The following is a 14,815-nucleotide window of genomic DNA, read 5'->3' as shown; positions in this document are numbered from 1 at the left end:
ACAGGAGCCCTGAGGGTAGGTAGCCCGAGGGAACCTTGAAGATCGTACATTGTGTCCCAAGCCTCCCATCCCCGGGGCTGGTCGGGGAACACACGCGTCACCCAGACACCTGTGGTGTAGCTGATGGGTGAACACCACACTGCTCACCTTAACACCTGAGGAACGACCCAAGAGAACTTTGTAGAACTCATGCCGTCCCTGGCCTAGCCCTTCTAGGATTACCTGGGAGACGCTAACGTGGAAACGGAATTTCGTACATACAAATGTACATATATCTTATGACTGCGAGGCATGGGGTATAGGAAGAGTTGTATGGAGGAGGGTGGATGTGTTGGAGATGAAATGTCTTAGGACGATATGTGGATATGTGGTGTGAGGTCGTTTGATCGAGTAAGTAATAAAGGGTAAGAGAGATGTGTGGTGATAAAAAGAGTGTGGTTGAGAGAGCAAAAGAGGGTGTGCTGAAATGGTTTGGACACATGGAAAGAATGAGTGAGGAAAGGTTGATAAAGAGGATACATGTGTCAGAGGTGGAGGGAACAAGAAGCGGGAGACAAAATTGAAGGTGGAAGGATAGAGTGACGAAGATTTTGAACAATGGTAAACATGCGATTGTCCAATTGCATGTTTACCAAATGGCGTCCTAGCTACGTCTCTTCGTTGTATATCAACTGACTGTTATATTTCTTTCTTGTGTCTCCCCTGATGATGTGATTATTACACGAAAGAAGTGTACTTGGGAACTTATCGTGTTTCATTTACTCCGTGGACTCTTAAGAATATACACACATATATATATATATATATATATATATATATATATATGTAGGTATGTATATTTGCGTGTGTGGACGTATGTATATACATGTGTATGGGGGGGGGGGGGGGGTTGGCCATTTCTTTCGTCTGTTTCCTTGCGCTACCTCGCAAACGCGGGAGACAGCGACAAAGTATAATAAAATATAAATAAATATATATATATATATATATATATATATATATATATATATATATATATATATATATACATATATATATATATATATATATTATATTTTATTATACTTTGTCGCTGTCTCCCGCGTTTGCGAGGTAGCGCAAGGAAACAGACGAAAGAAATGGCCCAACCCACCCCCATACACATGTATATACATACGTCCACACACGCAAATATACATACCTACACAGCTTTCCATGGTTTACCCCAGACGCTTCACATGCCTTGATTCAATCCACTGACAGCACGTCAACCCCGGTATACCACATCGCTCCAATTCACTCTATTCCTTGCCCTCCTTTCACCCTCCTGCATGTTCAGGCCCCGATCACACAAAATCTTTTTCACTCCATCTTTCCACCTCCAATTTGGTCTCCCTCTTCTCCTCGTTCCCTCCACCTCCGACACATATATCCTCTTGGTCAATCTTTCCTCACTCATTCTCTCCATGTGCCCAAACCACTTCAAAACACCCTCTTCTGCTCTCTCAACCACGCTCTTTTTATTTCCACACATCTCTCTTACCCTTACGTTACTCACTCGATCAAACCACCTCACACCACACATTGTCCTCAAACATCTCATTTCCAGCACATCCATCCTCCTGCGCACAACTCTATCCATAGCCCACGCCTCGCAACCATACAACATTGTTGGAACCACTATTCCTTCAAACATACCCATTTTTGCTTTCCGAGATAATGTTCTCGACTTCCACATATTCTTCAAGGCCCCCAGAATTTTCGCCCCCTCCCCCACCCTATGATCCACTTCCGCTTCCATGGTTCCATCCGCTGCCAGATCCACTCCCAGATATCTAAAACACTTCACTTCCTCCAGTTTTTCTCCATTCAAACTCACCTCCCAATTGACTTGACCCTCAACCCTACTGTACCTAATAACCTTGCTCTTATTCACATTTACTCTTAACTTTCTTCTTCCACACACTTTACCAAACTCAGTCACCAGCTTCTGCAGTTTCTCACATGAATCAACCACCAGCGCTGTATCATCAGCGAACAACAACTGACTCACTTCCCAAGCTCTCTCATCCCCAACAGACTTCATACTTGCCCCTCTTTCCAAAACTCTTGCATTTACCTCCCTAACAACCCCATCCATAAACAAATTAAACAACCATGGAGACATCACACACCCCTGCCGCAAACCTACATTCACTGAGAACCAATCACTTTCCTCTCTTCCTATATATATATATATATATATATATATATATATATATATATATATATATATATATATATATATATATTTCATTCTGTCTGATGTCACGGACGGATAATATTTCAGTCATACCTCTGCGAATTATATTCATATTTCAGGAAATGACAACAATATTAGTCTGTTATACCAGCATATACATAACGCTTGTCGACTTCTATTTCTTTTTATGAAATTTCGTTATCAAATTCGCTGCATCGCATTTTTTTTTATTTGGAGCGTTTTTATCTTTATCATTTTTTGGTAGAAATGTAAATTCTTACAATTCAAGAATAGCTTATCAGAATGTATATACTGAAAATTCATCCCGTCTTATGTCTTCGATGTGATCAAACATTCTAACAATGGTATACCCGAATGACGTCCGTAAATTCTTAACAATTGTACCGCTCGTTTAACAATAACACGGCCGTAAGACCTCGTAACTACCCACACTATAAGCTTCGCCTGTGTGTCGTCCATTGGGGGAATGGCTTTACGTACACACCTGAGGCATGACGGTCAGACACGGGAGCCATGGGAAGGCTCACACTAGCACTGCTCTCCTCCTCCTCCTCCTCCTCCTCATATGGTAAGGCCTGCCTGGGAGAGACACGCGTCACCCAGAGCCACCTTGACAGACAGCCAAACCATCCCTCTCAGCTGATCTGCTACGACACTTAGAGCCATCCTCCCAGACCCACCTTGACAAGCAGCCAAACCATCCCTCTCCCCTGATCTACTGCGACACTCAGAGCTATCCTCCTCCAAGAGCCACCGTCTCATGACTCCAACGAGAACTTAAGATCAGAATCTCAGGTCAACTCTCGTCCTCAGTATTTCCACGGATCACGACCTCCTTCTCCCTAACGTCTCCTACAGCTGTTAATCCCGACCCTTCTGCAGGAGAAAATACACCGATCTCATTTGCCTCGAAGGGAGGAAACGGTGATATGTGACAAAGTATTCAGTCCAGAGGTGTTCCCCTGCTGGAGTTTTATATCACGACCCTTCGCTATTTCGCTCGTCTCAAGCGCAAGGGATTCCCAGATTAAGGTAGTTTGGTGTCTTAAGTCTTGACCTGTTCACCAAATTGGTATGAAATTAGGAAAGACGTCATTCATTTCGTAAGTGTTAAAGGACTGATTGAGGTCATAGAATTTATAGGATCACGTGAATGATTAGGGTCACAGAACCCATAGGGTTACATAGATGAAACTAATCAAAGACTTTTTATATATGTAGGTGATTACGATCACGTAGATATAAGGATTATATAGAAAGTTACATAGAGAGGGCTATATAGCCAAGAACATGATGGGGTCAACACACGCCATAGAGGTCACATGGAAGCTACTCTAGGGGTCATAGAAGTCGTAGGAGTTCAGAAAATTGGCACCGTCCGACAGAGTCAAAAGGGTGAAGCGGTTACAATTGGGACGTGGATCACAAAGGCTGTAAGGGTTAAGGAGATGATAAGAGAGCGAGATACTTCATGGCGCTTAGAGAGATCAGGGGGGTACAGGGGGTTCAGAGAGGGTGGTGCAAGGACTGCAGGGGGTTAAAAGGGGGTCACTGTACTCGTCCTGGTTAAGCTTACTGATCCAGCATGACACCTGTCCCTCAGGGCTCTTGACACACACACACACACACACACACACACACACACACACACGTGTCTAGCCAGAAGGTTTGGACTCCTACCTGGATGTGTTTGCAGATGATGCAAAGGTCATGATAGAAGTGAATGGCGAGGAGAACTGCATCATCCTACATGGGAACCTAAACGTTTTTCGAAGTTAATCTGTTGCATTGTTGATGAGAATAAGGCAGAGTAAAAGATGGCCTCGCTATGATTATTGTCTTGCACTAGGAACTAATAACCCTCAGGTTTCTGAGTGAGTGGTGCTTGGGAGTCAACACTGTGCTTGACATATCATGAGAGTTCCACATAGCAGAACAGTTAGAGACACAAACTGTCTGCTGGCAAGTATCAGAAATGGTTTCATATACATGGATAAGGAAATATTCAACGAGATGCTCATATCCTACATAAGACCACCTCAAGAAGTACAAAGAGCTAATAGAGAAGGTCCAGAGGAGGGCAAAAGAGATGGTATTAGGCTTAGGAAAACGAAGTTATAGGGAGAGGAAGAGGCTTTACATTTTCCCACTTTGGAAGAGAGAAAATTGAGGTCGACTTGATCACAACCTTCGAGGTTTAAGACAGATTGGAGATGTGGATAGTGAAAAGTTCTGCGAGAGATGTCAGGACAGAACAGCCAGAGGATATTACGTGAAGCTAATCAAAAAACTTGCAAAACAAAAGATGTAAAGAAGTACTTTTATAGTATAACAGTGGTGTATGAATGGAACAGAATGACTGAGGATATGGTTCATGTGGAAAGCCCATACCAATTTAGGAAATTGTATGACCATAGAGAATGTTCAAGAGATGGGGGGTCCTACGAGCCTAAAACTCCCTCCCACGTACAGTACAAATAGACAAGTACACCACACACTGGAAAAGACAATCAGGAAGCAAATGGAAGACTTCGTGCACAGGAGAGAGACTACCTGAGCGAGAGAGAACAAGTTTCAGGGTTATGAGGTCATGAAAGACGAAGTCTTCGATTCCTACGCGAATGCGTATGGACTCTTTGTTTTGGACAGAAGATAAGGTTGAGTGGATTGTCTGCATCTGGAATCCCTTGAAAAGGATTTGACACTATCACATACGGGAGCTGGCAAGGTACCCGGATCTTCAGGCAGGAGCAAGATCGAGACGACTTCGATGGAGAGATGATCATCTTAGTGAAAGGGAGGATAGGACGCATGTCAGAGGAACCTTCTCTAAATGGGTTGAAGTCACCAGTGGCGTGCTGAAGGATGTCTGTTGTAGATCCTTTGCTCTTCTTGATCTACGGAACCAATTTGCCAGAAGGACTGGGTGATGTCTAAGGTCTCACAACATACATACAGACCTGGACTGACTCCGACCTGAGTCATTGCTAAGTAACGAGGATGGAACACTGTGATACACGGCTTGAATGGGAATATTATCGAGATGGAAATAAGATGCAGGGATTTGACTGCGAGAGAGAGAGAGAGAGAGAGAGAGAGAGAGAGAGAGAGAGAGAGAGAGAGAGAGAGAGAGAGAGAGACTTGAGAGTCGATATCGTCCCTAACCTGTCGCCAGAGCCCCAACCTACGGAGAATAGCGAGGGAGACATACCATCTCTTGGGAAACACTAGAATTCCATTCACATACATGGATAACGAAGAGATTCAGTCAGCTGTAAGCTGTGAAAATTTCACCTGTCCTTCTCGGTGTAACGTAAACCTACAAATTAGGGGGGGGGGGGGATAGTGATGTTACTCACCACCTGCCAGCACACGGTGGAAAAAGGAACTAACTCTGGAGTGGTGGTAGCTTTCTTTCTCCAAGCCATACGTGTCTGCAGTGAGGGAAAAAAATGTAAATGAAGTGTTTATCTACATCACGGAAGCGTTCAGAAAGCTAATGTCTCCAGTGGGAGTGACAGATAAGTGAAAAGCCAGGGAGATAGCTAGGAGGCGCAGAAATAGAGAATGATAAATGTGAATTCGTCACGGTACCTCACTCAAAGCTTGATGGAAGTGTGGACGTATTTCTGATCAAGGCGGGAATGAGATTAGCTTACGCGTCAGACACCAAAAATAAAGGACTTGGTGAGCAAGATGTGTGGGACTAATAGTAACCATAAGAAAAGCGCCATGTGTAAGATTACGTACAATTCTTGTGGAAAACCCCTAGAGGTGGATGAAGAGCTGGGTTAACTGTGGACCGACTGCTGCAACCAGGATTCGAAACTATGCGCTCGATTCTAGGCGGCCCGTGAATGCGTCACGTTCAGGAACGCTAACCACTACATCACGGAGGTCATTATATATATATATATATATATATATATATATATATATATATATATATATATATATATATATATATATATATATATATATATTATTATTATTATTATTATTTTGCTTTGTCGCTGTCTCCCGCGTTTGCGAGGTAGCGCAAGGAAACAGACGAAAGAAATGGGCCAACCCACCCCTATACACATGTATATACATACACGTCCACACACGCAAATATACATACCTATACATCTCAATGTACACATATATATACACACACAGACACATACATATATACCCATGCACACAATTCACACTGTCTGCCTTTATTCATTCCCATCTCCACCTCGCCACACATGGAATATATATATATATATATATATATATATATATATATATATATATATATATATATATATATATATATAAATACATAATGAGTGTGTTTTGTGTACTAGCAACTTTCCCTCAGCATCTCCTTCCCTATAGACCTCTTCTGTCCCCCTTCCTTCCCACAGTTCCACCATCGTCCTGAGCCACTCCCCCACTGTGAAAGTTTGAGCCAAAGTTCCCTCAGCGGACCATTAATGTTTTCCAGCATCGTTCTTGTTGAAGAAGCTTAATGAGTTCACAGTTCGGGGAGGAGGAGGGAGGGAGTGAGGCGCGCGCGGCGGGCTGCCTGCCTGCCTGCCTGCCTTTCACAAGGGTTGCCACTGCTGAGTGAGGCCCAGCAGAGTCCATCCACACCCCCCAAAAGTGTGAGGAGATGATGGAGATGATGATGATGATGATGACGACCCTCTGGCTTGAGACGAGTGAGAGATTAACACACTGACGCCTCCGGTGTCTCACTCACGTTAAGGCTCTCGCCGAGACGGGTGAATTAAACTGTCAGTGGCCGCATCCGGCATCGCTCGGTGTGTCCCCTTAAGTGACGTCATTAGTGCTCCCAGGCAGCCGTTGACCTGAAATTGGGATGTAGCGTCCAATCAGATTTCCTAGATTCAGCTGGCGCCATCCAATTAGCCAGCCTGAGGGGAGATTAATGCAGCCAATCAGGTTTCATGGGGACTGTCATATTCAACCAATCACCTGCAAGCTCCAGGTCGGCCATACTTAACGTGTTACGTTCAACTCCGTGCTCTTCGGTGTGTGAGGTCATGGTACAAGGGTCATCAGCTCTCTCTCCATGACCAGCGTCATCATGAATTTCTAGTATTATGTTAATGTATGTATAACGTGACGTATGATGGTGTATGTATAACGTGACGTATGATAATGTAGGTATAACGTGACGTATGATGGTGTATGTATAACGTGACGTATGATGGTGTATGTATAACGTGACGTATGATGGTGTATGTATAACGTGACGTATGATGGTGTATGTATAACGTGACGTATGATGGTGTATGTATAACGTGACGTATGATGGTGTATGTATAACGTGACGTATGATGGTGTATGTATAACGTGACGTATGATAATGTATGTATAACGTGACGTATGATGGTGTATGTATAACGTGACGTATGATGGTGTATGTATAACGTGACGTATGATAATGTATGTATAACGTGACGTATGATGGTGTATGTATAACGTGACGTATGATGGTGTATGTATAACGTGACGTATGATAATGTAGGTATAACGTGACGTATGATGGTGTATGTATAACGTGACGTATGATGGTGTATGTATAACGTGACGTATGATGGTGTATGTATAACGTGACGTATGATAATGTATGTATAACGTGACGTATGATGGTGTATGTATAACGTGACGTATGATGGTGTATGTATAACGTGACGTATGATGGTGCATGTATAACGTGACGTATGATGGTGTATGTATAACGTGACGTATGATGGTGTATGTATAACGTGACGTATGATGGTGTATGTATAACGTGACGTATGATGGTGTATGTATAACGTGACGTATGATGGTGTATGTATAACGTGACGTATGATGGTGTATGTATAACGTGACGTATGATAATGTAGGTATAACGTGACGTATGATGGGTTGTAGGAGGAGGGAGAACATGAATTAGTTTATCGTCTGCCCGACAGATCAGATTGGTGAGGTATGATCCATGGATGATGAAGCGTGAGGCACATACTCAGACAGACAGAGAGACAGACAAATCATAAATAGACAAAGTGATACAGAGAAAGGCAGATACATAAAGAGAAAGTAACATAAGAGACAGACTGATAGATAAACAAACAAACAAAGTAACATAGAGAAAGGCAGATAGATAAACAAAGTAACATAGAATCATAAATAAACAAAGTAACAGAGACAGAGAGATAGATAAACAGACAAAGTAACAGAGACAGACGGATAAATAAACAGACAGACAATTTAACATAGAGAAAGGCAGATAGATAAACAAACAAAGTAACATAGAAACATAAATAAACAAAGTAACTGAGACAGAGAGATAGATAAACAGACAAAGTAACATAGAGACAGACGGATAAATAAACAGACAGACAATTTAACATAGAGAAAGGCAGATAGATAAACAGACAGACACGCTAACATAGAGACAGACAGACAGGTAGATAAAGAGACAGACATATAAACATACAGACACACGTTCACTCGCCCCCACGCATAGAGGAGGAGGAGAAAATCACTGATTTACAGGAGACTATAATCATGAAGATGATTAAAGAGAAAGATTACGCTGGTAAGATAGGGATATACAGGACAGGAGGAGGAACGGGACGCCTGTTTCGAGCAACACTGCAGGTGGAGGAAGACACCTGGAGAGAGTTTTAAAGCAGACATACAGACTAACAGACGGTGAGACATTGACTAGGTGTGTATGTATATATAAATGGACACAGCTTCGTCCTTGTGCAAATCTGCAACAAAATGTGTGTCTGCTCCTGTCGACAAGTGTTGCCGAAATGGGAAACTTGAGAGAGAATATTAATGGGGCATAAATGACAAGAGGATCCAGGGACAGGAGAAAGTTCCCCTCCTACGTCACTGCAGTCAAAGGAACGGTGACAATATGTGTGTTAAAGATCATCTATACTGATGACGTTGGAATGGTGAGAAATGGCAAGGTACTCGAAAGAACCCACTTGTCTGTGGCTGGTTACATCCCTTTGTATCCCTCTCTATATAGATGAAAACAAGCCAGACATCACACACGGCTGAGACTAAGTTCAGAATGGATGTCAGATAACGTGTGGTTTCTCCCAGAGGGGAAGACAGTAATAGGAAACAAAAGAGAAAGCATAGGAGGAGGAGGAGGAGGAGGAGGTTTAGCCCAACTGGTGATTGAAAGCACAAGATCCAAGAGTGACTACGTAGTAGACGGCAAATTGAATTAGTGCATTATGGGGGAGATGATGCTTGATATGTTTGATAACCCTGTTAATAAAACAATCGTAAAGAAAGAGAATCAAAAAAGAGACAGAAAAAATTTCTTTAAAGAGTAATGATGGAATGATCGAAACATGAGCGATGACCATATGAAGCGTTAGATAAATTTTTTCTGGGGTTTAAAACATGGACAGTCACCTTCTCAGTACGTGTGGAATAGATTTTTCTTCCTAATACATTGAGTCACACCGGTTTGAGATCCTGACCTGCCGTCATAGCTGGATCTGGTAGGCACACATAATAGCCCTGGTGGTGAAAACATTACCTGCGGTGAAAACTCCATTTGGAGAATGAGATCGCCTTGTACCTGAGATGGATTACCTAGCAACAGAGGAAATCCTGAGTGACATAATGATTCTCAATAGGAGAAACTGTAAGGAGGAAGGTCTGAGGTCTTAAAAACCTACGAAGACAGAATGGGGAGACTGTACTCCAATATTGGGAACAGAACAATGACATAATTCATCCTGTGAAATCGACATATACGGAAGGCGTGTGTGAGGGGCGCTGAGAAGTGTCTACCTACCAGCTGAAGGGGATGCAGAGAGAATATCAAAGAAAACGAGAAAAGAATAGCGTCCCAACGGGCATATAAAAGCAGGGAAAACAGAGACACACACTGTGGAGGAGAGAATGGCATACATACACACATCAGGCAGCACTAGTGCGATACCAGAGGGGACATGATATGATCACACTAGGAGGTGAGGGTGGTGCAGCACAAGCGAGGTAGGAACACTTTATCATCATGAACTTAGAACAAATTTTAAGACTCGTAGACTAAACTGATCCGATCCAGAAAAGCTCCGGAAGAAAACTTAATGACACGGATGTGGACATATGCAAAGACTTCCACACGACGCCTCAAAGTTTGTTGACTCTCGGGGATTCGAAAGTCCCATCGGTGGCAGAGAGGGAGGTGGAAAGACACGATGCTGGGAAAATATCGGAGTGGCACGGGGGGGGAAGTGAGGAGGGTCAGGAAGCGTAAATGTCAAGTGACCATCGAGTCAGGAAGCATATAGAGTTCAGGTGACTGATGGTATTATCATCATATGTACTTTGAAAGAGCACCACAACCCGGTATCGCCAGCCACCGTGGCAAGTATGAACGTCACATGAAGCAGAATGCGTGGAATGACTCATGAAGAGAGTGAGACGAGCCCCTAATATGCAAACTGTGGACGGAAGAAGGATTTCGAAGTAGATGATGACCACATATGGGTTCCAATTAGGCCAAGACGAGGTTCAAATTCTCTGAAATCATCAGGAGGTGAATCCAGAACACATTAAGGAAATATAAAGTAAAGGTCAGTACCACTGGAGATGTCAAAGCTAGATTATCTGATGAAAGTTTAAGGATAAGAGATGGGTGCCACGACTGTAAAGCTCTCTCCCCAGTACCTACAAAGACACACACACACACACACACACACACACACACACACACGGGCTTCCGTCTTGTAGATAGAGTCTATGATTTACACACGGGCCCAGCAGTTCATCCTTCCCTCAAAGCTGGTTGGTAAAGGGGCGCCTCGCTTTGGGTGGTGCATATGTGTGTGTGTGTGTGTGTGTGTGTGTGTGTGTGTGTGTGTGTGTGAGTACATATAGGAGTACATAGTACACACAACACGAGTGTAAGACTCTCTCTCCCCGTAACACACAAATAATTGAATAATGTTCATCAATCTACGTCCCTTTGAACTGTGAACTGGTATCATCGACTCGCATATCAAGTAAGGCATTAGAAAAACAAATGCAGTTCAGAAAACTCTGTAAAAATGTTTCGCTTGCAATATACTTTTGCATCATTGGCATGTTGTATATCGAGGTGGAGGGTCACGTATTATCAACAAAATCCAAACAGCTACTAAAATTTTACCCATTTCTTTTTTTCTTTACGTATACCCTGGTCCGGCCCATCCACAAGAAAGGGGACCATCCTAACGCTTTCATGTATGGTCCTCTGCTGTTCCCGAAGTCTAGCAGGAACTAAGAAACCTCAGGATTTTGAATATGAGAAGGACATAGGAGTCGACTTCGTTCCTAACCTGTCGCCAGAGCCTCATATTAGGAGAACAGTAAGAGAGTCAAACTGTCTGCTGGTATATATCAAAGCAGCTTTCAAGAGCCATGCAAGGCTCATGGTCCTGATGAAATATCACCAAACGTACTGAAATTATGTGTAGATACGCTAGATAAACCTCTTGAAATACTGTTCATGATGTTGTTAGTAAGTTTTAAGCAAGCTGTTCATCTCCTACATAAGGCCAAAACTGGAATATGCTTCGCAAGTTTGGTGACCACACCTACAGATGCACAAAGAGCAATTAGAGAAGGTCCAGAGGAGGACAACGCAGCAAGTAACAGCAACTAAGAAAGCTAGGTTACAAGGAGAGGCTCGAGGCTTTGAATTTTCCCACCTTGGAAGAGATGAAAGTGAAGGTCGACTTGATCACAATCGTTTTAAGTTTTCAAAACAGACCAATGATGAGGACAGTGAAGAGAAGCCAGAGGACGGAAGGTGAAATTAAGCAAAAAACTTTTAAGAAGATGTAAAGAAATACTTTTACAGCATAACAGTGGTGGGTGAATGGAACAGAACGACTGAGGACGTGGTTAATGCAGACAGGCTACCTATGTTTACGAAACTGTATGAGAGTAGAGAATGTTCAAAAGATGGGGTTCCACCAGTGTGAAATTCCCTCCCCCTACAGTACAAATAAGTAAATACAAATAGGTACTTACACACAAGATCAAGAAAAAAAAGAGATAGTACCAGAATATAGAGACCTGAGTCACAGCCTTGAATTTGTCTACCATGGAGAAAAAGAAAAAAGAGTAATGGGTAACCTGTTCATAGCCTCATATGTCTTTAAACCAATTTGATAACATAAACAGTGAACAGTTCTTTGTACGATGCAAAGGACAGAACAAACAAAGGTCATAACATGATATTAAGCAAGAAACTTTTTTGACTGTATGTATAGAAGTACGTTTATGTTGTGAGAGTGATGGAGAGATGGATTAATCTGAGCCATTATGAGAATGTGTGAATGTAGACAACATACAGAACTTTGGAAAAGTTGCAGAATAGTAGAGAAAGTTTAAGGGATGGGGCCCCACGAATGTAGAACTCTCCCCTTGTACACTGTAAGTATAGGTAAACACACAGACACACAGACACACAGACACACACACATGAGCAAACAGAAACAGCCACGAGAAACAAACAATTTAAGTAATACATCCTTTTTTTTTTTCCAGGATGGCTGGTGCCGCCCGGTTAATTGCATTGACCTGCTGATATTTTTTTTCCCAGGGCAGCACACGTCGAGGTCCTAAAGTCTTCACTTCCACCAAGTTTTTGTTGCTTTACTGAGCCACTTTGGGAGAAAGTTTGCCCAGGAAATGAGGACGAAGCGTAGCGGTTGGTGGTGTCTGCTGCTGCTGGTGACAGTGGGTGTGGTGGTGACAGTGGGTGTGCTGGTGGTGGTGGTAGGCAGTGGCGACAGTGGGTGTGGTGGTGGCAAGTGGTGAATGTGGTGGTAGGTGGTGAGTGTGATGGTAGGCGGGTGTGGTGGAAAGTGGTTGGTGGTAGTAGGTGGTGATGCGGCGGTAGGTGGTGAGTATGATGGTTGGCGGGTGTGGTGGAAGGTGGTTGGTGGTAGTAGGTGGTGAATGTGGTGGTAGGTGGTGAGTGTGATGGTAGGCGGGTGTGGTGGAAGGTGGTTGGTGGTAGTAGGTGGTGAATGTGGCGGTAGGTGGTGAGTGTGATGGTAGACGGGTGTGGTGGAAGGTGGTTGGTGGTAGTAGGTGGTGAATGTGGCGGTAGGTGGTGAGTGTGATGGTAGGCGGGTGTGGTGGAAGGTGGTTGGTGGTAGTAGGTGGTGAATGTGGTGGTAGGTGGTGAGTGTGATGGTAGGCGGGTGTGGTGGAAGGTGGTTGGTGGTAGTAGGTGGTGAATGTGGTTGTAGGTGGTGAGTGTGATGGTAGACGGGTGTGGTGGAAGGTGGTTGGTGGTAGTAGGTGGTGGATGCGGCGGTAGGTGGTGAATGTAGTGGTAGGTGGTGAATGTAGTGGTAGGTGGTGAATGTGGTGGTAGGTGGTGAATGTGGTTGTAGGTGGTGAATGTGGTGGTAGGTGGTGAATGTGGTGGTAGGTGGTGAATGTGGTGGTAGGTGGTGAATGTGATGGTAGGCGGGTGTGGTGGAAGGTGGTTGGTGGTAGTAGGTGGTGAATGTGGCGGTAGGTGGGTGTGGTGAATGCGGCGGTAGGTGGTGAATGTGGTAATGGTGGTGGTTGGTGGTGTTGGGCAAGTATAGTAGTGGTGATGATGATGTGTAGTTACCAGCCTGTACTGCATGAGGGAGGGAGTTCAACGCTCGCGGAGGCCGCTCATCACTTGAACGTTCTACACAATCATCCTGTTGTCTATATTTACCACATCCTCTCTCAGTTCACTCCGTTCATCCACTGATCATATACTATGACCCTCCTTCTCTAAGTCTTTCTCAACAACTTTCTGGCTTAATTTCATCACACTATGTCCTCCAGTTGTCTCATCCCTACACTGTTCGCTGTCAAACATCATCAATATGGTTTACAAACTTACAGGTAGTGATAAGGTCACCCTTCACTCTTCTCTCTTCCATGGTAGACATTTCTGAGCCTTTCCCTCTAACTCAGCTCTCATAGATCTGGGACCGTCTTTGTTATCCTCCTCTGGACCTTCTCTATCACCTCCTTTGTATTTCGTCAGTGGCAGTGGCTGGTGTGGAGTAGTGTTTATGTTAGTTTTGGCCTTACGTTAGATATGAACAGTTGCTAAACAGCTTGCTAGTAGACAGCTTGTGTCTCTCTGAACCATTCTTCTAAATGTGGGACGTTGGCGATAGGTTAGGGACGATGTGCTAAACACCCAAGCCCGTTCCACACACAGAGGGGTCCTTGTCCCACGGACAGTGGCGGTGGTGGCCGTCGTGGTGATGGTGATGGTGAGTGTCGTGGTGATGGTGATGGTGGGTGGTGATGGTGATAAGGACGGTGGGTGGTGATGGTGGTTGGATGTTGTGGTGGAGATGATGGTGGTAAATGGGAAGGATTCGTTCACAGGAGTTCCTATAGTGGACCGTTTACTCTTACACTTTTTGCTGGTGGATGTTGGTAGCGTTGAGGTCCTGGTCATATTTGTGGTAGAATTAGGCAAGCAAAGCAGAAGACACCTCCTGACCACCAACACTCCCTCTGGCACGACGGCCGGCCGGCTGGGGGAAA

General features: G+C 43.9%; 1 long non-coding RNA gene across 2 annotated transcripts in view; it reads right to left on the bottom strand.

Annotated features, from left to right (window-relative positions):
* The window catches only part of LOC139755056 (uncharacterized), a 136,695-nt gene that overhangs the window by 19,669 nt on the left and 102,211 nt on the right, over positions 1-14,815 (bottom strand). The window contains exon 4 of one of the 2 annotated variants that reach the window (XR_011714024.1): positions 14,616-14,805. The exons of the other annotated variant lie outside the window; for it this stretch is intronic. This is a non-coding gene — a long non-coding RNA (uncharacterized lncRNA). Of the gene's footprint in view, positions 1-14,615; positions 14,806-14,815 lie in introns of those variants that run through there. 2 annotated transcript variants of the gene reach the window in all.

This window comes from Panulirus ornatus, chromosome 18 (assembly GCF_036320965.1).
Source record: "Panulirus ornatus isolate Po-2019 chromosome 18, ASM3632096v1, whole genome shotgun sequence".
Classification (NCBI taxonomy): domain Eukaryota; kingdom Metazoa; phylum Arthropoda; class Malacostraca; order Decapoda; family Palinuridae; genus Panulirus; species Panulirus ornatus.
This window is presented reverse-complemented; position numbering and strand designations above follow the sequence as displayed.